The sequence below is a fragment of the Enhydra lutris genome, unplaced genomic scaffold (assembly GCF_002288905.1).
Source record: "Enhydra lutris kenyoni isolate GAN:26980312 unplaced genomic scaffold, ASM228890v2 scaffoldscaffold21, whole genome shotgun sequence".
NCBI lineage: Eukaryota > Metazoa > Chordata > Mammalia > Carnivora > Mustelidae > Enhydra > Enhydra lutris.
Window position 1 is genome coordinate 60092189 of NW_019154105.1, and position 24144 is coordinate 60116332.

Below are 24144 nucleotides of genomic sequence, written 5' to 3' on the forward strand. Positions count from 1 at the left end.
TGGTATAGGTGATGGAGTTGCCTGGGTGCCAAACTGGAACATTAGACTCTTTGAGCTGCCTCTCTTGAAGGTGTGGTTAGGCTGCCATGCAGGGCCCTAGTCCTGGGAGAATATCATCCATCTCCATGTACAAGTTCTCAGTCCTGAAGACCTCCCTGCTTCACCAGATGGCCCAGTCCATTCATGTTGAACTGAAATAATTTTCCTCCAACATTGATATGACGGTGTTCTGCCTGTTTCCATGGGTCAGCCCTTTTGGGGTGTCCTGAGCCAAATCTTTTCCAAGATAGCGTTTATAGGTTCTTCAGTTGTTTCTCAAAGGAAATGAATTCTAGGCTTCATTGGTTCACTTATTCACTCAGTAAACACAGAGATAAATGTGAGGGAGGCAAAGGTGGTTTAACCCTGGCCCTGTGCTTAGAAAGTTCACAATATCAAGGGGGGGAAACTTGTGGGAGCTATAATAGAAGGTTAGAGGAGCACAGAGGAGCAAATGCAGGTCTCAGAGATGTTAGGTTCAGGGTGGTTCCTTCTTTACCCCTCCTCTACTCTTCTCTCTACATCTTCTCTTTGAGTGTGGCTGCAAGAAACACACACATCAATTAACTCCAGAATCCCTCTCCCAAGCACAAACCTCTTGCCAGAGCTTCAGCCCTCCTTGTCCATGTTTCTCCTGGACCCTTCCCTTCTATCGTCAATTCCAAAGTTACTTCCAACTCAACAGAACACCATCTGAATTCATGGTCCTTCCCTTGCACATTCTTAGAAAGGGTAAGGCAGCTTGCCTCTCATCTCACAGCAAGCAAGTCACAGTGACCCCAGTCAAAGCCAGTGCTGTCCAAGTCCACTCTGGTTCTGCCACACATTCTGGTCTTTGGGATAGGAAATTTGGGAAGGATTGAACAGTCTTGTCCTTTTGTGGTATGTCTTTTCTCTGTGGTGCCCTCTTCTACCATGCTCCACCGGTGGGTTGGTGCTCCTCTCTGGAGAGCTCTCATCTCAGTAAAGAAACCAGCTATGTGGACTGTTCCTTCCCTGAGCCCGGCATACTTCAAGCCTCAGCTTTCCCATGGGACTCATGACACCAGAAAAATTCATGCTCTGGGAACAGAGGTCCTCCCAGCCCTCACTATATGATCAATTCTATCTTGTGGTTCTAGTACCTCCCCATTGGAGACAGGATCAGGTTTATCCTTGAGGGTATCAGAGGGTCCTGGAGTTGTACTTGGCTTATGGTTGATGCTTAACATCTGCTGACTGACTACATACTATGTCTATACCAGGCCAGAATATTTTTCTTGAAATTACTTACATTTAAAGGTTAGCTTTAAACTGACTGCTAAGTGTGAAAGTAAGTCCAATTGTTCAGAATGCGGTGAAATGCAACATGCATTTATTAAGCACCTACAGTATACCAGGTATGGTGCCAGACACTAGGATTTCACCAAGGAAAAAAGACACAGCCACAGGCTTCAGGCAGCTCAGTGGGGAGGGAAGGTAGGAAGCAGAAGCAGTGGTGTTGGTAGGACAGAAGTGATGCAGTGATGACAGCATGATTGGTATGGGACACAGACTGCTACATGGGGCAGAAGAGGGAGCAGCTAGCCCTGTGGGTCTTGAGAGGGGATGGGACTGGGGTAGCAGGATTGGGCTCCCCAGGCCCCGCAATGCTCAACTCTCTTGCTAAGGACTGAGGATGCCTTTCTTGACCTCTCCTGGGTGGAAGTCAAACTTAAAGAGAAGTAAAATCTAGAATTGCAATATCTTAGAGCTGAAAGAGTTATCAGCAACATTTAGTCCAGTGGATTTCCAGCTTTCTTTTAGTAGCAGAAACTTCAACCTAAATCTTCCATTGTAAAATGGATCCAAACAAAGTCTCTTTGGTAGGTAGAAAACCATGATGTAGGCCAAACCTCTGACTTTTCAAGTAAGGAAACTAGGACCAAAGTCCCAGAGTGCATGAGCAGGAAAGCCAAGCATGGGTCCCAGGTCTCTGCTACATGTGGTGGGTGCAGGCGGTTCGGAGGAGAGACTGCCGACAGCCCTGCTGGCCTGAGATTAACCATCAGATTCGGGAAGCAATTACGTTCTACACAGACGAGATCCACTGGTCCTATTCCCCCTCCCTGCAGGCTATGTCAAAACATGCAGGCAGGATCCTGCTTCTTCTCACGTTTTAAAAACATACAGTGGACTTGTGTTTACAGTACTGAGAAGGGATGTGACGTGGAGCAGCAGAGCACACCACCCCCAGGAAGATCCACCCTGTCTTCACTGGTGTGCTCTCTGTCCAGACCACAAGCTCTTGAAACGCACCCCTCTGGGCTCCAAATCAGAGCGTCTTGCCAGGGGATATCTCTGAGCTTCAGGTCTTAAACAATATTCTATGTTGTGCAAACAAACAGCGCCAAAAATGATCTGACCCTTGGATCAGAGCCACATCTGTCTGGGCCACTCAGCCTGGGATTCTTGCAGTGGTGCAGAGGGAAAACAGATTAGGCGTCAGATTTCTAGTTCCAGACCCTGTTTTTCTGCTTCTGTGGGACTATAGGTGGGCTTTTGAATTCTCTTGGCCTCTGCTTTCCCATCCAAATAATGGCAGAAGCTAGGTCTCTGAACTCATTCTCTGGTGTGTGTGTGTGTGTGTGTGTGTGTGTTGCAGTGTGACTTCTTTTTAAAATGGAATCTCACAGGCAAATCCAAAATATAAAATAGATGAAAGCCAAGCCCTTTGGGTTCATGCAGGAGCAGTGGTCTTGGTCACTTTATCTCCTTTGCTCTGGGAACCCTTGAAATATCTCTGTAGATCCTGAGGGTCCTCAGAATGTGGTTTGACACCACTTGGCTACATGATTTCTCAGGTCTTTTGGGGCTCAAACCTTCTATGATCCCATAAATAGAACTGTAAATGGTAGGTCACAATCATGAGTGTAAAACTATGTGTGTTTATATGTACAAGAAGAGAGATTACAAATGGACATTTTATTTTACTTTGATCAAGGCATTGTATTTTTAAGAATGAAGACAGTTTATGGGGGTCTGGGTGGCTCAGTCGGTTATGTGTCCAACTCTTGATCTCAGCTCAAGTCTTGATCTCAGGGTCATGAGTTCAAGCCCTGCACTGGGCTCCATGCTGGCCATGGAGCCTACTTAAAAAACAAAACAAAGCCAAAATTAAGGCAGTTTAAGGTTCACAGCAAAATTGAAGGGGAGGTAGAGAGATTTCCTGCTCCCCTACGTGCAGATCTTCTGTTTCCATTATCAGCATCCATCAGAGTGGTACTTTTGTTGTAACTGAGGAGCCTACGCTAACACATCATTGTCACCCAGAGACCCTAGTTTACATTATGGTCCACTCTTGGTGTTGTATGTTCTGTGAGCTTGGGCAAATGTGTAAAGACATGCATCCACCATTATAGAATTACACAGAGTATTTTCACTGCCCTAAAATTCCTCTGTGCTCCACCTATTCATCCTGCCTAAATGCCCCCCCAAAATATCACATCTTTACTTATTTTTTTCCTGATTGCAAAAGTAGAACATACCCAAGAAGTCAGTATGAAATAGAAATTATATGAAATCCTGCCTGTCTGAATTGAAGTTATAATGAAACGGGACTCTGCCACTTACAGAACTTTTCAGATTAAATAGGCAAAGCTCAAAAGGTGAATGTGTGAAGCCACTTGGGTTTGCTGGTTAGGAGATCACAGTCTCTCTCACGTTTGCATCGCTTAACTGTGAAAGTAAATCAGATCCATATAGTATGACCCACTTGATAGTCAAACCGCAGGGAAAAGAAAACGGATGAGGAGTGTTTTTTAGAGAGGGAGATAAGATGCTTAAGATCCCATGGTGAGGATGGGAGGGACCAGGAGTAGAATTCTTTCAGTTGGCTTTAATCTGAGAAAACAAACCTTTCATCCACCACAGCTGTGATTTTTTTTTCCCTTTATTTTCACCTCTCTTTTGCTTTTGCTATAGTCCCGGGAAGGAGCTTTGTGTCTTCATCCTGGACCCTGATTTCCATTCCCCACCCCACTTCCATCCCTACACCAACTCCCTCCTCATTCCCTAATTCTCCAACTCACATCTCAGACCCCCAGCGTCTTTGATAACCTAATTTGCCATTGAGTGAAAGATATGACCGATGGCACATCAGCATCATTACCACCCCCTTTCTGGTTTGCCATTCTCATACTGCAGAGGATGTAAAGCCAAGAGAACTACATTTCCCAGACTCCCTTGTAGCTAGAGTTATAGATCCCCATTTGGGTTCAGTTGGTAGATGTACCTGCTTGAGATTTAGAAGGTGAAAGTGGAACACTGACTCCCTATAGTTGATGGCAAATCAAACACAGAGCAACAATTAAGCTTTCTACAGCCTTCTTAAGGTTTTTGAATGAATCCTTTGAAGTTATTTTGTTGAGCAACCATCCTCTGCCATACGCATCATCTCTGAATTTCCTGTTTTACTTCGTTTCCCAGCTGTACAGTTTGTGGGTTCTGAAGATTAAATGAGCTGATGGGAAGTGGGAAGTGCTCGCCACACACCTGGAATACCACAGGGACTGACCCATTTCATTCTTGTTCCTTTTCTTATTCTTTCTGAGGCCTTGACTCACAGTGTTACCATCTCGTCGGATACTGGGTTTCCCAGCACACAGTCGGGGAAACACCATCCTAGAATTTTATTCCCAGAAAGAATCTTAGAGATCTTTGAGTTTATAGTCCCCCATTGTGAGGGGACTGAGTCTCAAAGGGGGAAAATGACTTTTCTAATGTTACATAGCTAGTGACGTGCAGAGGAACCCTGGTCTAATTTTAGGGTCAGGAGAAAAAGTCACTAAATCTCTGTGGGCTTTAATTTCTCTGTCTGTGAAATGGTTGTAACAAAGCATCGTCTTCTTATCTTACATGGGACAAGTGGCAGACAAGTATTACTTGTGGAAATGTTTTGGAAAGCTCATTATCCATCTAGCCATCCATCCATCCATCCATCTATTATCTATCTATCTATCTATCTATCTATCTATCTATCTACCTACCTATCATCTATCTATCTCCATACACACATTTATATTTGGAAAGGCAGGCATTGAAGGGAAGACATTATTAATGATCAGTGTTTGTTAATTTATTGACTGAAAGCTTGTTGAGCACCCATAAGGTGCGAGTGCCAGTTCTCAGTGTTAGACATAATAGCGGAAAACTACTAGGCACTCTGTGTGAGCTGGAGCTGCAAGGAAAGCAGAAACACACAGAGAACAAAGAAACAGATGAATAAACAAGATAAGTTAGAAGGTGTTAAGTGCTATGAAGAAGTAAAGTAGGTGTTATGATCAAGGGCAATGGGGGCTGTTTTAGATGGGGGAGGTTGAGGGATAGGGGGGTGATGACAGCCTCTTTGAGGTGGGTGACTTACACTGGCCCTAGATGACAATATGGGAATGAGGAGGCAGGAGGGCTGTTCCAGAAGCTTTAGGTGAGGCATGGGAGGTGTGGGATGAAGTCCTATGGTGTGGTCCCCTATCACTGGAGGGCCATACAGCCTAGAGTAAGCAGTATGGAGGAAACAGGAGAGGTGGCAGTTTTGGAGACCTGATTTTAATCCTGGGTCTTCCCCAAAGCCTCTGGGCCATATTGGACGTGCCATAGCATAGCCCTGGCCTCAGATTCCTTATCTGTCAACTAGGAACAGAAGTCCTGCCCTTACCAGAGGAGTGCTGGGACAGGGGCGTGGCCAAGGGTGGACTTGCCCTCAAAGGCTCCTGCTTCAAAGCACATTGATAAACCCCAGTCTGGCTCAGGCTCTTCCTGGAATTGGGGGCTGCTGGGATGAGGGGCCAACAGACCATCCACCCTCATGCACAATGCAAGCCCTGTTCTGGCCCCATGGACAACAGGCGCGGGAGAGAGGGTCTGCTTTTTCTTCTGGTGGACTCAAGCCTTCAAGTCTTTGGACTGAATGCCAACAATAATTCATCAGGAACGCTTTACAACTCAGCATTACAAAACCTGTTAGGAGACAGATCGCCCACAGGACAGGATGGAGAAGGAAACGTGTTCAGGGCTGGTGACCTCAAGATGATTAATGATTTTTCACAGGGTGAACTCTGTCCTCCAACTCCCACGTGCTGTGTGCTCCCTCCCTCCTTCGCCAGCTTGTTTGCCGGGGGAGGGGGAGGGGGAGGGGGACCCTTGAAGGAGAAGCTTACCATCGCAGAGAGCAGCGCCAGAGGAGAGCCCTGTGCTGGAAAGGCAGGAATGCTTTCTTGTTATAATTTTATTTTTATTCTTCTCAAAATCTCAATACAGGTTCTATATCTTGAAATATGTACAATTGATCCCTTAACTGTGAGTGAGCTTGTCCCTGTTACACATTTTGCACAGCATTGTGCGGTGCCAGCTCTGGTTCCTGTGATTATCACCTCTTCCGTCCCTACAGACCCAAATCCTGACTCTATTGAATATGAAATGCAGCAGAAAAGGAAATCACGATTTCAACTTTTGACCTTCAAGGTCATGGTAACTTGATTTTGACTTTGTTAGATTATAAAATGTACAACTGTGATACATGCTGTTTTAATAAACCAAAAAGATAGAACTATTGAAAGAGATATCTGATCCCTTCCTATGCCCTTTTTGGGCCCCAGAGCCCTGAGATCATCAGTGTCCAGTCAGTGCCTCTGGAACAATAATCTCAGGTGCCTTCTGCACAAGAAGACTGTCCAGAGGCAAACTGAGAATAATGACAGAACATTCTCGTTTTGTGGGAAAAGGAAACTGATCATGATGGGGATGACAGCTTGTATTTACTGACTACTTAGGATGAAGGTACATTCCATGTGCTATTCAATTCTTACAACAACCATGGGAAGTACTTATTAATATTATCCCCATTTCACAGATCAGGAAACTGGGCTATGGAGTAAAGTTGGAAGTAGTAGAACCAGAACTGGAGTCCAGGAGGACTCATTCCAGGCTGAATGAACTTTGATCAATGTTAAGTCTTTCTTCTACAATCTTTCCTAACCCTGCTGGCTTCCCTGAATGTCTGCCTGTAAGTCTCTGTGCGGCAACATAAATGAGAAGGTGGTAAGTGACTGCAGTCTCACAGGATTCCAGTCCTGCCCTCACTGTGAGTCCCTTCCTCTACGGATCCTTGTTCTGGGTAAGACTCAGAGTCATGGACACATATGTGTTCTTGCTCCCATTCCAAAAATCTTGTTAACTGTGTAACCACATTTTAGTATCTTGACTGACTTTTTGTTTTTCAACAATACATGAGCATTTTTGAGAAATCACTGAACTTGACCCTGAGGTCTTGTATGAAGTCAACATGCTTCTCGTGATTGTATTATAAAAGCGTCAAAAAGGTCAGTGTATAGTAAAGTATTTAAAAGCCCAAGCTTTAGAGTCAGAGACTTGTATCAATTCTGTGTCTTCATATAGCAATCATATGACCTTGGGCCTCAGTTTCTTTATCTGCAAATTGGAGATAATTGCACCACTTACTTTGTAGGGTTGGAATAAAGATTATTTGAAATAATGTCTAAGTATAACATTTAACACAGTGTCTGGCAGATAGTATGGACTTAGTGCACACTACCTGTTATAATGAGTGCAGTAATTTATTATATCTGCTCAAATTTTTCCCTTATCTTCATAATTCATTAAGAAGAATCATTATCTGAAATTTATTGATAGTCTCACCCTAGACAGGGTTGATATTACATGACTTTTCTAAAGTTTTACAGAACACGATGAGTCATGTGTTCTAGAAAAAGAAAAGGACAGATAACACTGGACAACTTGTAAAATGCATCATCTGCATCATTGTAAATTGAGGAGTCAGATGGGTCATGCCCTCACACTGGCCAGTTCCTGTCTAATAGACCAGTTGAGGTGGGAACCTTAGTCTCCATATTGGATGAGATGTCCCTGTTCTTACAAAGAAGCTGCTAGGTTGGGCCACCCTTTGGAGGATGTAAGAATTGAGCTTAAGTCCCAGACATGACCACCATAGCTCTCTGGGATAAAGGCCTAGGATGGATGAAAGTCTTAACCAGGTTTTAGAGATTTCAAGGGACAAACATCCATCCAGGCTACTCTGGTGATGGAGATTTACTTTAAGGAACTTACAGAGGACAGACCTTCATGGGAATCTGAGTTAGCCAAATAACCATTATTTTGATTCCACAACCCTATCAGTTAACATATTTTTATATACATTGAATATGTCAAATATGAATATTACATATATATATTCATATCAAATCAATATCAAAGATTGGGTGGCTTAAACAACTGAACTTAATTTTCTCATAGTTCTAGAGGCCAAAAATCCAAGATCAGAGTTGGTTTCTCCTGCAGCTTCTCACTGTGCCTTGTAAGGACCTCCCTCTTGGACCCTTCAAACAGATATCTGTGTCTCCAGGATTCATGTGCCACATAGCAGCCAAGTGATATTTCTTTTTTCTTTTTCTTTTTTTTTTAATTAACATATAATGTATTATTTGCCCCAGGGGTACAGGTCTGTGAATCATCAGGCTTACACATTTAACAGCACTCACCATAACACATACCCTCCCCAATGTCTATAACCCAGCTGCTCTATCCCTACCCCACCACCCCCCAGCAACTCTCAGTTTGTTTTGTGAGATTAAGAGTCTCTTATGGTTTGTCTCCCTCTTTCGTGATCCCATTTTGTTTCATTTTTTTCCTTCCCTACCCCCCACGAACCCCTGCCCTGCCTCTCAAATTCCTCATATCAGAGAGATCATATGATAATTGTTTTTCTTTGATTGACTTATTTTGCTCAGCATAATACCCTCTAGTTCCATCCACGTCATTGCAAATGGCAAGATTTCATTTCTTTTGATGGCTGAATAGTATTCCATTGTGTGTGTGCATATATATATATATATATATATATATATATATATATATATATATCCCATCTTCTTTATCCAGTCATTTGTTGATGGACATCTAGGTTATTTCCATGGTTTGGCTGTTGTGGATATTTCTGCCATAAATATTCGAGTGCACGTGCCCCTTCGGATCTTAAGTGATCTTTTTAGAACAGAAGTCCACCTCCCTGTCCCTGCTCTGTTGGTGTTCAGTCGTCTGTGGGAGCGTGGTAACCCGATGGATGACAGTGATGTGGGCTGCTGCTCAGATATGCTGGGCTAACAGCTAAACTTCCATGACTACTAAAAAGATAGCCCATCAGAACGTGAGTGAAAATAACACTATAACATTATAGGATCACCATAAATGTATTCTAACTTACTAAAAAAATAAAAAATAAAAAGCTTTGCTTCTTTATTTTTCATAACACAACCTCATAACTAACCAGTGTGTTGCAGCCTTGTGGTTGAGAACAACCTGCCTCAGCACCGAATCCTTGGGCTGGCTGACGATGGCTTTCATCATTTGGTGACTGCTACTGCTAATACTTTGACTTTAGCGATCTCCCCACAGTGAAGCCCACCTGCAGGCATTTGCACCTTTGTGTGGTTTCTCTCCTGTTCCCACTTAGCCCCAGGCTGGGTCTGTGACTGCTTTGACCCATAGAATATATATGGCAGAGTGATGCTGTGCTGGTTCCAAGTGTGACCATTGATTGGCCTGGCAGCTGCCACATCCTTCTTCTTGGGCACTTCTTTTTGGAATGTAGATGTCATGCTGTGAAGCAGGCCAAGCAACCGTGTGGGGATACCTACTGGGAGAATACCTGGGACCCTTAACCCTAGCTGAGCTTTTGCTGGATCCTCCAGATGGCTGGAGCCCCCTCAGGGGCCAAGTAGCCCAAGGCAGAGCAAAATAACCACCAGTAACTTGTGTCTCATGGGACTGGGGACATTATTGCTTAAAACCATTGTTTTGTGTTGGTTTGTTATTCACCAATAGACACTGAAATAGGGTCAAATGAACTTCTCTAAACCTGCTAGTGCCTCTCCTGCTTTCTGCACATCCTGTAGTCTAGTCACCCTGAGTTTCTTATCAGTCCTTAAATCAGGCTTTGGTCCTTTTTACTTGCTCTTCCTTGGCTGGAAATATCCTGCTCTGCCTTCCCTGCAGAGAGATTTTCTATATCTCAAGACAAAGGTCACCTCTCTTTTCTGAGGCCCCCTTGACACCTCCCCTTTACTTTCAGGCAGAGTTAGTGTCTCCCCTGGGGGCACTCTGTGCCCCCGTGGCAGTTTATATCTTCTAGAATGCTACATGACTGTAGAATCCATAGCGTTAAAAAATATGTTTTGTGGTTTGTCCAACTTCACAGGGAGGGAATAGGGTCACTGTGGCATTTTTGGAAGTAGTTTGGGCCTTGGATCAGACACATCTGAATTTGAATCTCAGTGCCTACTCAATCTCAGAGCTATCTCTGGATGATTCTCTTAGCCTGCGCTTTCTCCTCTGTAAAACAAGGGCAGTGATTGCCCCTTCAGAGTGGTTGTGAAGATTGTAGTTCACTGTGGCATATCAAACACCTAGCATGTTACCTGGCCTAGCCAATGCGAGCAAATTCCAGAGAGATCCCTACCTGTCATGCTATAGTGTTAAGCCTGATCACACATCCCCAGGCAATTTCCCCTGGCCTCTCCTTCATCCCACCTGCTCCCTGAGTTAGGTGTCCTGCCCTATGATCTTAGAATAACTCTTACTGCCATCACAGTAGTTTTTTTTTTTTTTTTAAGATTTACTTATTTATTTTAGAGAAGAGAGAGAAAGAGAGGGAGAGGGAGAATTTGTCTGAGTATGTGACCAGGGGAGTTGGACAGAGGAAGAAGGAGAGAGAAGAATCTAAAGTAGAGTCCTTGCTGAGTGTGGAGCCTGATGTGGGGCTCGATCTCACAACCCTGAGACCATGGCCTGAGCCAAAACCAAGAGTCAGATGCTCAACTGACTGAGCCACCCAGGTGCTGCACCATCATGGTTTTTATGACACCGCCAGCCTTCCCCATGGATGAGGAACTCCTAAAGGCAGGCATTCATTGTTTCTTATTACAAATTTTTCATTCCCAGCAAAATAGCATAGCATCTGACACCTAGTAGATGTATAGTAAGCACTTGCTGAGTTAAAGGTCCCAACATCTAGGATTTAATTTAAGATTTCAAGGTAGTTAGGATGCAAGGAAGTTATCTTGGTTTTTACTGAATGTAGCTTAGTGTTTTCTCTGGACCACCACTGTTTGCCAAACTCAACATGTTTGTGCACTTGACTGAATTACGGCAGGTGCCTGAGGTGGGGGGCAGGAGAGTAAAGGTAGGGTAAGCAGAAGAGGAGCTGTGTGAATTTGAGTAACTATCATAACTCGAGTCTTCATTTTTCTCATATGGAGGCATATGAGCTATAAAGCCTCAGCTTATAAATTCTGGGGTTACACCTTTTTTAAAAAAAAATTATTTATTTTTAAAATTTCTTTTCAGTGTTCCAGAATTCATTGTTTATGCACCACATCTGTTTTAAATTTGATAAGTCCTCTCTAATCTTCAATTCCACTGACTTAGTTTTCTTGAATCTCTTCAATCCATCAGGAGAGTTTTGGGAAAGAAATCCCAAGGATGGGGATCCCAAGTTGCCAAGGAGTGTTTCATAATGTTAAATAATGTTGATACATAACCTATGTGATATTTTATAGAATCTGAGAATGTTCCCCCCATGCAAATGAGTGGAAAGACAGTTTGTGAATAAGCCATTTAACAGCATTATTTGTCACTTGAAAAAACTGAAAGCAAAGTGAAAGTCCAACATTAATGAGGTGGTTTGGTCAATTTCTAATGTGTAAATCAGAATACTCAACAATCATTAAAGATCTACTTGTGCTGGGTGTGTCCTAGGCACCACTTAGCACAGACACCTTTAAGGGTCTGGTAGTTTGGTGAGGGTGACATCAATTGACTCATCGAGTATACAGGTATGAGTTTTCCCTGAGAGAAAGTATGAGATGTTGTGAGCACCTTTGTTGGATGTCAGGGTGGAGGATGGATGTCAGGATTTTGACTCAGGTCATGATCTCAGGGTCATGAGTGAGACTGAGCCTTGAGTTGGGCTTCACTCTCAGCAAGGAGTCTGCTTGAAATTCTTTCTCTCCCTTCCTCTATATACATACATACATACATACATAAAATCTTTAAAAAATGTATGAGTGAAGTCTTGGAGGAAAGTATGACAAAATGGCAATAGTAGATGCTTCTTGGTGCTAGGATAATGAGGATCTTCTCTTTCTGCATCTTTACTGTTTCTCATACTGTCTAAATTTTTTACTGTGAGCACATATGGTTTGAATAATCAGAAAAATACAGGAAAAAACTCCAACCTTGAGGTTGATGAAAGGTAAATACGACATGTGTTGTGGGGCCTCATACCACATGTGTTGTGGGGCCTCAGGGTGGTCTTGTTTTGGACCCCCCCGAACTGATGTTCCCCCTGGGAAAGGGGAGCCATGGTTCTTCCCTCAGGCACGTGCCTTCCCTGCTGCAGGGCTGGGCTGGGCTGTGCTGCTTGGCTGAATGCAAGCCCTAGCTCCTGCTTAAAGAAAACACAGGAGATTTACACCAACCTGAGGACATGATGAGAGATGGTCATGGTGTGTGTGGGGAGTTCAGGGAGAAGCTGATGGAAAGGTCACACTGCAGTGGAGTCTGCCTCCATGAGCACCATGAATAAAGCATGGAAGAGGGGACAGATGGATCCCAATAGAGATGGTCAGGCAGACTGAGAGAGATGGGCAGAGACAGAGTCTTGGGCATGGGAGATACAAGGACAAGGCAAGGAGCCTGAGGAACAGATGAAGGAGTGAAACAAATAGAGAAGCAGAAAGAGGTAGGGAATGAGAGAGAAAGACAGTGAAAGAGAAACAGAGAGAGAGACAGAGGAGAAACTACAGGCCACAGAGAGAGGGAGGCAAAGACAGTAGGACTAAAAGAGGCAGAGACCAGAGATGATGGGAAAACCTAGGAACAGAAAGGTGGAGAGACACATGCAGATACTGCAGCTGGGAGCACTTGACTCAGGAGCTCGAGGCAAACAGAGACCTGCAGAGACAGAGAGATAATACAGAGATGTGGAGAGGCAGAGAGATGGAGACAGAGACTGCAGCTGAGGCAGGAGAGGCAGAGGCTAGAAGGGTGGCCAGCAGGGAATGTTGGTGGCAGGCCCTTCCGAAGACCAGTGTTGGCAGTGCACCAGGGGTAGTTCCTGCTCAGAACGTTTTCACAGAGAGCACAGCCTATGTCGAAACTCGTTTCTTTCCCCGTTGTGTTAAGCAAGTGTAAGTAATAAAGATTTAAAAATCTTTTGTATAACAATTTATAAATTATGAATCTCTTCTATATTCTTGATTTCACAAGTTGATCCCTTCACTCAATCAACTAGCTAGTAATATGGTCCCTCAATTCGATTTTTATTTATTCATTTATTTTTTTTCAATTCGATTTTTAATGCCCATTTTTCATGCGTGAGATCTGATGCCCAGAGCAGCTGAGGGTCTTGTCCTGGTGGCATAGCTTGCAAATGGCAGAGCAGGGATTGACACCTGCACTGTCCAGGCTCCTGATTCAGTGGCATGGGGGGCTATTCCTTATGCCTGGGCCCATTATCAAGGCTTCAGGGAGCTGTGCTGGTGGTGTGTAGGAGAATGTGAAAACAGCTTAATGCATCAGCAGCTGTTAAGCACCAACGCTATGCAAATATATTGGGTGGTGATGGTATAGTGACAACCAAGACTTGGTTTATAACCTCAAAAAGCTTCTACTTCAATTGGGAAGGCTAACCTAATAGAAACACACAAGGGTAATTTGGCTATCTCTCAGGGCTTTCAGAAGAGTTATCTGGATCACTCAGAGTTTTGGTGCTGAGAACCCAGAGTCCTCCTTGCAATTTCTGCAGATTCTTGATTTTCTTCCTCATGGCCTCCTCTGTTTCTGCTCCTGCAACTCTGTGTACCATCTTGGATTGGCTTTGGGCCAGTTGGGAAATGGAACTTGGCCCCTTTGCCATTTTATTTACCCCCAAAATCTACTCATACGGATAAATGTTGTGAGTTTAGTAACTTTAATAAAGATCTGAGAGTGAACGACATGAATCTTCCCTCAGCACCCAGCATTTCTCCACCTTGAAGATTTCCCACCTAAGGCTTGCTGTCTTCCAAAGCTTGCACCCCAGGCATGTCTACACCCCTGTGCATGGCCTCTGGGACACAAAGTTCAAGGTCCTTCCTTTGAGGTTTAGCCCCACTTGGCTGCCTAGTCTTTCCCATAGTTCCTGAAGTTGAGGGGCATGCATTTTTCTAGATTCTATTACGCACAAAAAAAAATCAGAGCCAAGCCTCAGTTTTGAGGTCTTAGCAAGGCAGAAGGAAAAGAGGGTAGATGAGGGTTATCGGGGCAGAGTGCTGGAAGCAGTGTCTTTACAGATGGGCTTCTGGAATGCTCCAAAGCCCTGGGACAAGGCTGTCCTCCTTGGGGACATGCAGGTTGCTGGTACAACATCCAACCCCTGCACTTCTCTCTGCATCTCTTAGACCCCTGACTGCAGAGTAAGAGCAGCAGCTCCTACTTGGTCTTGACCTAGAGACTCTCTCCTCCTTAAGCAGTCAGCTAAGGATGGTGGGAGGTGGCAACAAACCTTGTGTTTGTCTATCTGGAAAATCCACGTTCTTTCTTTAAGCCTTCACTTTGATAGAAGACAGAACTCGCTCTTCGACTTTCAGGACTAGGAACACACCCTCTCCCCAGACTGAGACAGAGGCACAAAAGTATTATTTGCATTGAATCTGTTTCCAGCTGCCTTTTGGCATAGCTCATCCTTTTTGCACAACTGAGGATTTAATGTTTACCCAATGCAACAATGCATGCAGCCCCGGATGGAAACCACAAGTGCACGATTCCCTGTCTCCTGGGCCTCCTTCCCTGGAGGGTATGATCTCATTCGGGGACCCTCAATGTCCTTGGGCTGGTCTGTCTTCTGTGTGCAGCCGCAGTGAGTTTTTTTCATTCATATGCATGAAAAATGTTCCAAAAACATGTTCATAGGCTTTCTACCGACTTTGGATAACACAGGTGTTATGTCTTCTGTCCTGGGCCAAATTCATCAGTTTACATTCCTATTTTTCAGCCATTCACTGTGATACATACCTAAATAGTTGCCCATTACAAGTGAGGCTTTAAAAATAATACCTCAGAAAAGAGAGAAGAAGGGGAGGGAGTTTTGCAGATAAGAGCCTGAAGTTGGAGCCTGAAGCCCCAGGCCCAGTGCTCCTCCCAGCCTCACCATGTGTAAAAATTCGGGCAGCTCTATTTCCAAGAGCCTCTGTCTCCACATCTGCAAATGTGGATAATAATGATCCCCCTATTGACCTTACAGGCTTGTCGGTGGGCGGGGGGGTCTCATGTGCTGACAGACTCAACGGTGCTCTGAAAGCCATCTAACACAGGAGACAGACAGCACCTACGTGCTGAGAATTCTACTTTGTGCCAGGCCTGGGAGAAACATTTTGTAGAGATTATTTAATTGAATCTCCTCTGCCACCATAGGAGGCAGGTACTATTAGTCTTATTTTACAGGTGAGGGAACTGAGACTTCATGGGATGAAGTAAATTCCCCAAGATCACACAGCTTTGTAAGAAAAGTCACGCTTTAACTCTCTCTCTTTTTTAAAGATTTATTTATTTATTTTGACAAAAGTAGAGTGTGCATGTGCGAGTAGGGTGGGAGGGACTCAGAGGGAGAGAGAGAGGGAAAATCTCCAGCAGACTTCCTGCTGAGCATGGAGCCAGACAGAGAGCTTGATCCCAGGACCCTGTGATCCCAGGACCCTGAGATCATGACCTGAGCCGAAATCAAGAGTCGAGCACTTACCAACCGAGGCACCCAGGCACCCTTAAACCTTCTTTCTTGTTTCTTAGTGCAAACAGTGTTTAACCTTTCTTCTTCTTGTGGTTTTTCTCCTTTTCCTGCTCTTCCTTCTCCTTCCCTTTCTTCTCCTCTTCTTCCTCCTCCTCCTCTTCCTTTTCTTCATGTGAACTGTATGAGGAAGTGTGGTAGTCCTTAGGGACATTCCCTAAATTCTTCTCTACATGGTAAATTCTTCCTCCTCTGATCTTTTTTGAAATCAGCTACAGCCATGTGACTGGTTTTGGTTAAAGAAGCTTGAAAAAGAAGTGACATGTGTCCCTTCTGGGCAGAAACTAAAAAATCCATGCATGATTTTCCATATTCCCTTCCCACTTTTGGAAGCATGTGTCTAGCTGAAATGTCCACCCACCTTGAGTGCTGAGTGATTAGGATCACAGAGCCCTCCCCTACCTCCTGCACATCTACCTGCACTAGGAATGCTCATATGGGTAAACTATGTATGCACTTGCATGTTTAAACCCTGCAATTTGGAGGTGGTTGTTACTGCAGTGTAACAGAGCCCATCCTGACTAATATGGGAAGCAAACCTGTTGGGAAAGCATTAACAGGGAAAAGAGCAGATTATAACACGAATAACACCAGTCGGTGGAAGTCTTCAAATTTGGGTACTGCTGTCAACTTATGTGGTAAACTTGGACATCTCAGTTTACTATATTGGAAAACAAGAGAGGTAGAGTCACATTTCTCAGCCACGTTCAGGAGATGGCGCTCACAGAAGTCATGGTATTCGTAGTTGCCAGGAAATGCTGATGAGTCACATGAATAATAACTGTTTGTGGGGCACCTGGGTAGCTCAGCCAGTTAAGCACCTGCCTTCAGCTCAGATTATGATGCCAGGGTCCTGGGATTGAGCCTTGTGTCAGGCTCCCTACTCAGCAGGGAGTCTGCTTCTCCCTCTTCCTTTGCTTTTCTCACTTGTGCTTTCTTTCTCTCAAATAAATAAAAAAAAAATCTTTAAAAAAATAACTGTTCGTTATGCTCTGCTAGGTGTCATACCATCTAAAATGAGATAAAGGTAGAGGCAACTAAGCTAGAAAAACAGCTGCTGAGACACCTGAAATTCCTTTGGATTCCTTTGAAATTCACCTGGATTCCTTTGCAAAGGAGCAGCCCGCAGACCCACTCCTTTGGAGCACTGGGCTACAGTTTCCAGAAGCAGCAAAGCTGTTGTGTTTTACAATGCAGATGCACTCAGGTCACACCTGTTTGAGCAGCTGTGTGTTCACCTCAGGGAAACTAGAGCTAGCTATGACCAGGAGCCTCATCTTCTGGCTCAGAACACCAGGGACCAGGCCAGGGACTGATCCAAACACTCTCCCTTCAGCTGAACACTTCTTACTTACAAGATGAGGAAGGGGTGAGGAAGACAAAGACTTGGTTTTTGGGATGACTTCATAAATCCCACTGTCTACATTTTGTTGGTTTCCCCCTCTTAGTGCTTTTTATGTTTTTCTATATTGATGCTTATTAACATCACACTGGCAATAATTCACTATCTTTTCAAATCCAGGTCTAGTTCAATGAACATAAAAATTTATTTTATTTATTTTATTTTATTATTATTATTTATTATTTTTTTTACTGTAGGCTCCATGCCCAATGTGGAGTTTGAACTCACAATCCTGAGATCAAGAACTCTGTGCTCTACCCATAGAGCCAGTCAGGTGCCCTGAATGTAAAAATTTCTCATGGTTTGTAAGGTTTATTTGAAATTTCAAAATAAATATCATCAGTGGGAAAATAAAAAGATAAAGGCAAATATACTAAACAGTTGGGAAAATGTTTTTTAGTAAAACTTGAGTGATTTTCTATTTACTTAATGCCCTTCCGCCAAGTCACATTACCTAAAAAATAGAAAGGCTTTATGAGTTTTGGATTGTTTTCACTGGAAGCCCTTGCCCATTCCCAGACACCAGCATTCTGTGGGTGCATGGTTCAAGAATTGCTGGAATAATTAATGGCTTCCTGTTTCTCTTCTGCTATAATGCCCTTGAATTCTGAGTCTGTAAACCTCAAACCTTTCCTAACATCTCTGGGAGCTCTTTTCGCCAAGAATGCCTCTCCTGGCTCATAAGGTGATCGGTGGCTAAGATAATTAGCTCTGGAGGATTGAAAAAAATATAAATAAGCAGGTTAAGCAAACAGGAAGGAAAGCCAGTGGGTTTTTAGGCATATTGGTTGAGAGGTGTGCAACATGAGCTGGAGGGTGGGCTCCATGGTTTCTAGGTCTCCTGGGTGTCTCTCAGATTGGCCCACTCTGGCCATTACCATGGGGCTGTCAACTCTCGACTGAAGAGTTTCAGTAACCTCCCAAAGAGTACCCCTGCTGCCCAGGGCTGGCACCAGCACTGCCAGGGATGGAAGCAACTAGGACATAGCATTTAAGGGCGACACCCACCCTCAGGTGTTGACTCCACACTCGTGAGGTCATGAGAGGGAGTGCCTCCTTAAATGTTTTGCACTAGGTGCCTCCCTTTCCTCCTCTTCATTCCAGGACAGCTGCTGCCAGGCTTACCCCCTCCCATCATTGTGCACATCCTAGAAGGATCAATGGCTCCAAAATAGGAATCTGATTATATGACTTCCTTTCTTAAAATCCTTGAAGGGCTGCTCACTACCTCTGAGATGAAGTCACACTTGTTCATTCATCAGTTCACCGGGTTTTTGATGGACTGGTTGATGTTTTCAGTCATTGTGCGCATAGAGCCGGACACTGTCCTGGGGACTGGAATGAGAGTGATGATCAAGGCCAGCAGTGTTTCTGTCCTCCAGCTGCTGCTAGTTGAAGGAGAAAAACAAATGGGACACTGTGAACCAATACAAGTAGAACGACAGTAAACTCTGATAAGTGCTGTCAAAGAAACAAACAGGGGTTGTGATGTGGGGTGGACAAGGGCAGGGCCTCTGTCAAATGGAGTGGACAATGAAGGCCTCCCTGAGGAGGACAGTTCAACAGACTGGAAGATTAGCAGCCAGGTCTCTGACCAGCTGGGGAATGAATCTCAGATGGAGGGAACAGCATGTGTGAAGGTCCTGGGGAATGAGCAGGCTTGGCCTGTTCATAGAACAGAATGGAAGCCCATGCAGACTGTGTGTAGGGGTAAGGGTGGAAGCTGAGAACAAGGGCCACATGGGACAAAATCCTATGTGGAGATTTTGAAAACATTATTTCATGTTATGTTGAGCGTAGTGTAGAAGGCGCATGGACTGAACAGAGGACATGGATGTGGAGGACATGGAGGCAAGAGATGCGGGTGATGTGGACCTGCTTGAAGGCCTGGGAGGCAGAAGAGGACAGATGCAGTATGGATTTTGGTGAGCGATAGGCAGAAGTGGGCAATCACTTGGGTTTGAGTGTATACATGTGCACACATGTGTGCATGAGTGGGGTGTGGCTGGGGAGGGATGGGAAGGACTAGTGAGAGAAGGACACAGTGAGAACATGTGTCTGCTGCAGACTCAGGAAAGGAGAAATGGGCAAGGGAGGGGGAACTGGTGTGCACTTTGGGCCATAAATCAAGGACTCTTGTAGGTGTTGCATGTCTGAGTAACTATTAGGCATTTGAATGAAGATGTCAGAGAAACAGCTGGAGTGTGGGGAAGAGGCAGGGCTGGAAGTGTGAGCCTGGGAATCAATAGCTCACAGGCAGATAGCATTTCAAGTCATAGGAACTGTTTCCATTTCTGGCCAAGATGGAGTTAGATTGACCCTCATATCTAAGAACATGGAAAACTGGACAGAGTATTAGGAAAGCCATTTCCCATGTTCCACATTGAGCAGGACAGTGGTTCCTGTGTGTGAGGAAACCTACGAGATAAGCTCTAATGTTCCCTGCCTAGAGCCTGGAGAATTTCCCAGATGCAGTGCAGGGATGGGGAATCTGGGCAGAGTCTGGCAGTTAGCATCTGGTGGTCAGACTGGGTTGAGAGCACAGAGAGGAGAGTCCTGGAGGCTGAGCTGATGGAGGACAGAATGTGCTGGAAAGGAAAGGGGTGCCGTCTACAAACAGCCCCAAGCTGACGTCTGCTGCCTCTCTTCCCAGCTGGCCCAGGCTGTGGGCTGGCATCTTCTACAGCACTGGACAGCCATCACAGCTTTCTCAGCCTCCTTGTCTGGGTCAAAGGTTCCTCTCAGCTCTGGGTATCATGCATTGGGCCTGATGCTGGTCCCCATCACACTCCATAGGCCTCTTGCCATCTCAGTTGTGTACTTTTGGCTGCCCTTGCTGGCTTTTAGCCCAGAGCCCTGTAGGCCTCCCTTCCCTTCCCGCTTATTGCTGTGTGTTTCTCTTCCATGTGTGGCCAGCAGGGCCACAAACCTTGTATCAAAATAGGGCCACTTTTTAGAAAGTCTTTTATATTATATCTCTTAGTTCTGTTTTTATTTTCATGTTTTACTCTGGCTGGAGAGTCATGGAACAGTCCCAGTTTCTGTCTTCCTGCCTACTGGAGCATGTAACCATCTTTCTTGACACACCATCTTCCCTTGGTTTTCCTGATACCATGTCTCCCCCTGTTCTCCTCCTTCCCTGGCCTGTCACTGTCTCTGTTGAAGCTCCAGGGATCCGTCCTTGGCCATAGTCTCTCACCCAATTTCATCGTGACAGGTGCCACTGACTCCTGCCCAGGACACTCTGTTTGCACATCTGACAGGCACTCCCAACTCAGCACGTTCAAGATCAAACCCTAAAACTTCCACCCAAACCTCCTCCTCGACCTGTATTACTTGGTGTGGTAAATGGCACCCTATAAAACTAGATATTTAAGTCAGAAACAGAGTGGTATCACAGATTCCTCTCTTTTTTTTTAATTTAAAAAGACACATCTAATCACTGTCCTGTAAGTGTCATACTTATAACCCACATATAACCTGACCTGCTGGTTCTTGCCTGGAAATGAGCCTTGGCTTAGATTCATAGAAAAATAAAAGGCCCAGAAGTCTGGCAACAAAAAACAAAAATTTAAAAACAATTTTAGCTTTTCCTAAATCCTATTAAGAACTAAAGGAAGATCACATTCATTTTACACAGCAAACCTTGACATCTGTTCTTCTCGTTTGTTTCTCTCTCTCTCCTCCTATTTATCATCTATCTTAACTATACCTGAGTAGCTTCTTCCTTTTTTTTTTTCCCTGAAAAGCTCTAAAAGTCTTCAAACCCAGCCTGCTAGTATCCCCAAACCTAAGGATCTTGTATTCTTCTTCTCTTTTGGTGTTTTGTGATCTACTCTGGACTGTTTTTTATATAAATCAATACCATAATTGTTTGTACCTCTCAGATTTCCCCCTGATTCATACCTCTTTCAGCACCATAAAAGAAAAGGAATTGAATGGATTCACAGACATGTCCTTGGAAAGGAGGGAGTGTATAGAAGAGGGAGAATGCATTTATTTCAAATCAGAAATTTGTTCTTCTCTCACTGCCAAAAACCACTTAAATTTCTTTCCTATCCATTCCTTTCTCTTCATTCCTGCTGTAATAATTATATTCTAGTATCAAGAATTGCAAGGGGCCAGATATTGTTACCTAATTGTAGATGAACAGTCAAGCCCACCAGTTTCATGAATGCTGGTGAAAGACATGGTCTCATAGGTCAAAGACAAAGGACAATTTATTGCTCACAACAATAACCAGGGTCAGAGTGTAAGCATTTTTGTGTCATTTCCCTGACACCACAGGATAATGCAATGAGAGCCAGAAGACACCTGCATATAGTGAGCTGTGCTGCCCGAGAGGAACTTTGAACCCAGGGAACCCGAACATTTTATAATGGGTGGTAACCATGCCTGTTCTATCTTCTTCTTTTCTACTATCACAAAACCTTCCCTTTGCTCTGGAGGTAGGTACTGTCTTCCAAGGCTGATGGATATGCAAAGGTCCTTGAAGAGATAGTCTAGAACAGAGGGCAGTCGATGCCTCACTCATAAGATATGCAGAGACATAAGAGGTCCAGGAAGAATTGTCTTCTCTCACCATTCCTGGACAATCATCATTTATCGTTGTAGTTATCATACTAGCTGCCCAATTGGCCAACCTGCTCCTAGTCTTGCTTTCTTCCAACTCATACTCCCTTTGCATCCAGGATTGTCTTTTGTAATGAAAATAGGGTCACATAACCACCATTACTTACAATTATTTGGTGGTTGCTTATTTCCTACAGGATTATTTCCTCACTGTGCTACATAAGATATTTTCTGATTTGGCTTTTGCCTGCCTTTTCAGCCTTCTTTCCCACCCTATGTTGAAAATGGCACTTCAACAATGATTATAGTCTTGAATTTAATACTATAATAGTAAGTTTGGACCTACCTCCTCTACATGGAAGGCAATTTACAGGTTAATGGGTCTGAGGCATCCTTAATAAAGTACTTTATAAACTCATAAACTATTCTTGATGAACCAGATCTCAAATTCTATGTGTACTATTTATGTGTGAATGTGTGTGTGTGTGTTAATGACAGACAGAGGAAATTAGGCAAGAGAACTCTTCTCTTCAACAAATGGAAGTATATATTTCATTTATTTATATTTACTCTGCAAGATCTAGGCCTTGCATAGATCAACTGCAGCTGAACTTGTCTTCTGTCTGGTTCTTACAGTGACCTCTTGCTCTGACTTGCAACTGGGGTTTAAAATCCCCACTCTCAAGTTCACACAACTGTCCCTTCAGGGGCTGTGCATTTTCTCCCAGTCTGAGCTCTTTTAGACAAATGTCAGTTTTTTTGTCATTAGCCTTGTGAGAATTTCTGAAAATAAATAAACAGTTTGGAGAAGGAAACCCGCTCTGGGAGTGGAGAATATGAGTCAGTGCCATGTTGGGAGGAGGGGTGTGGAGACAATGAATGTTTGGCTTATGTCTTGGAAGCTCTTGCAGAGATCTGGAGCTGGGGGTGGCCTTGCAACACCATTTTCTGGCATTTACCCTGAAATAGAAGTCTATGCCAGGAAAGTGATGATATAGCAAAATTTATGAGGACCATTGATGATATATTGAAATGGATAGATGATCGTTATAGTGACTTGAAATTTCCCAAATTTATAAGGGATAGCAGCCTTTCATAAATGTTGCCTCAAGAGAAATGCAAGCCTCCTCTAATCCAGTCCTAACCTACCCTACCTCCTTAATTCCCATTACAATCCATCAAGGTTTTATCATTCCTGCCACTTGCTGATTGAGTGACCCCGGGTCAGTCACAGCCTGTGCCTCTGCTTTCTATTCATAAACGGTAGTACCAACACCATGGGGTTGTTGTGAAGATTGAAATAAAATAATTGATGTTAATGGAAGAGGATTTTAAGTGATAAAATGCTATAAGAAAGTAGGAATTTGCATTCTTAGGCTTCTGAAGTCCTTCAGAAGTCCTTTCTTCTTATGCTGCTAGTTTGTTTTGACTTCAGGCTCTAGCAGATTTATATACACAGAGAAGAATTCATGAACATTTATAGGAAAGTTTTTTTTAATCAACTGTGCTTGCAAATGGAAACATTTAAAAATACAATTAAAATAAAAGTTTTACTATTTATAAAAACTATAGGCAAGAAATTAAAACAACAAAAACAGCAACAACAACAACAACAAGAACTATGTGTAGTATTAATTCTAGTCTTTGTCCTGGAATGGTGTGAACATGGGCCAGTCATTGTCCAGACTTATCTTTTTATACCCCTTTGCTAGACCATGAAATCCCCAAGGGCACCATGAACTTGTCACTACCCAAATTTAGCACACTGTGAGTATTTAGATTGGCAGTAAATGTTTAAAAAGATGAGTGGGCCTTGGTTTCTTCTTCTTTTTAGAATAAGAGTAGGACTACATCAGGGTTCTTGTAAGTAAGGTTGGTGACTCACTGGTGTTTCTTTTTTTTTAATGATTTTATTTATTTATTGAGAGAGAGAGAGAGAGAGAGAGAGAAAGCATGTGTGAGTATGGGGAAGGGCACAGGGAGAGCACGAGAGAGAAACTCAAACAGATTCCACGGTAGGAATGGAACCAGATGTGGGGCTTGATCTCAGGGTTGATTTCATGACTCTGAGATCACTACCCTAGCCAAGAATGAGATGCTCAACCGACTAAACCACCCAGGCACCCCTCGTTGGTGGGTTTTGAAAGGAATTTTGTGGGCACCACTAGCATGTGAAGATGCAATGGGAGAGAAAAGAGTAAAAACTTAGACTACACATAATAAGGGGATATTGCTTTGTGAGACCTTGGTTTCAGTT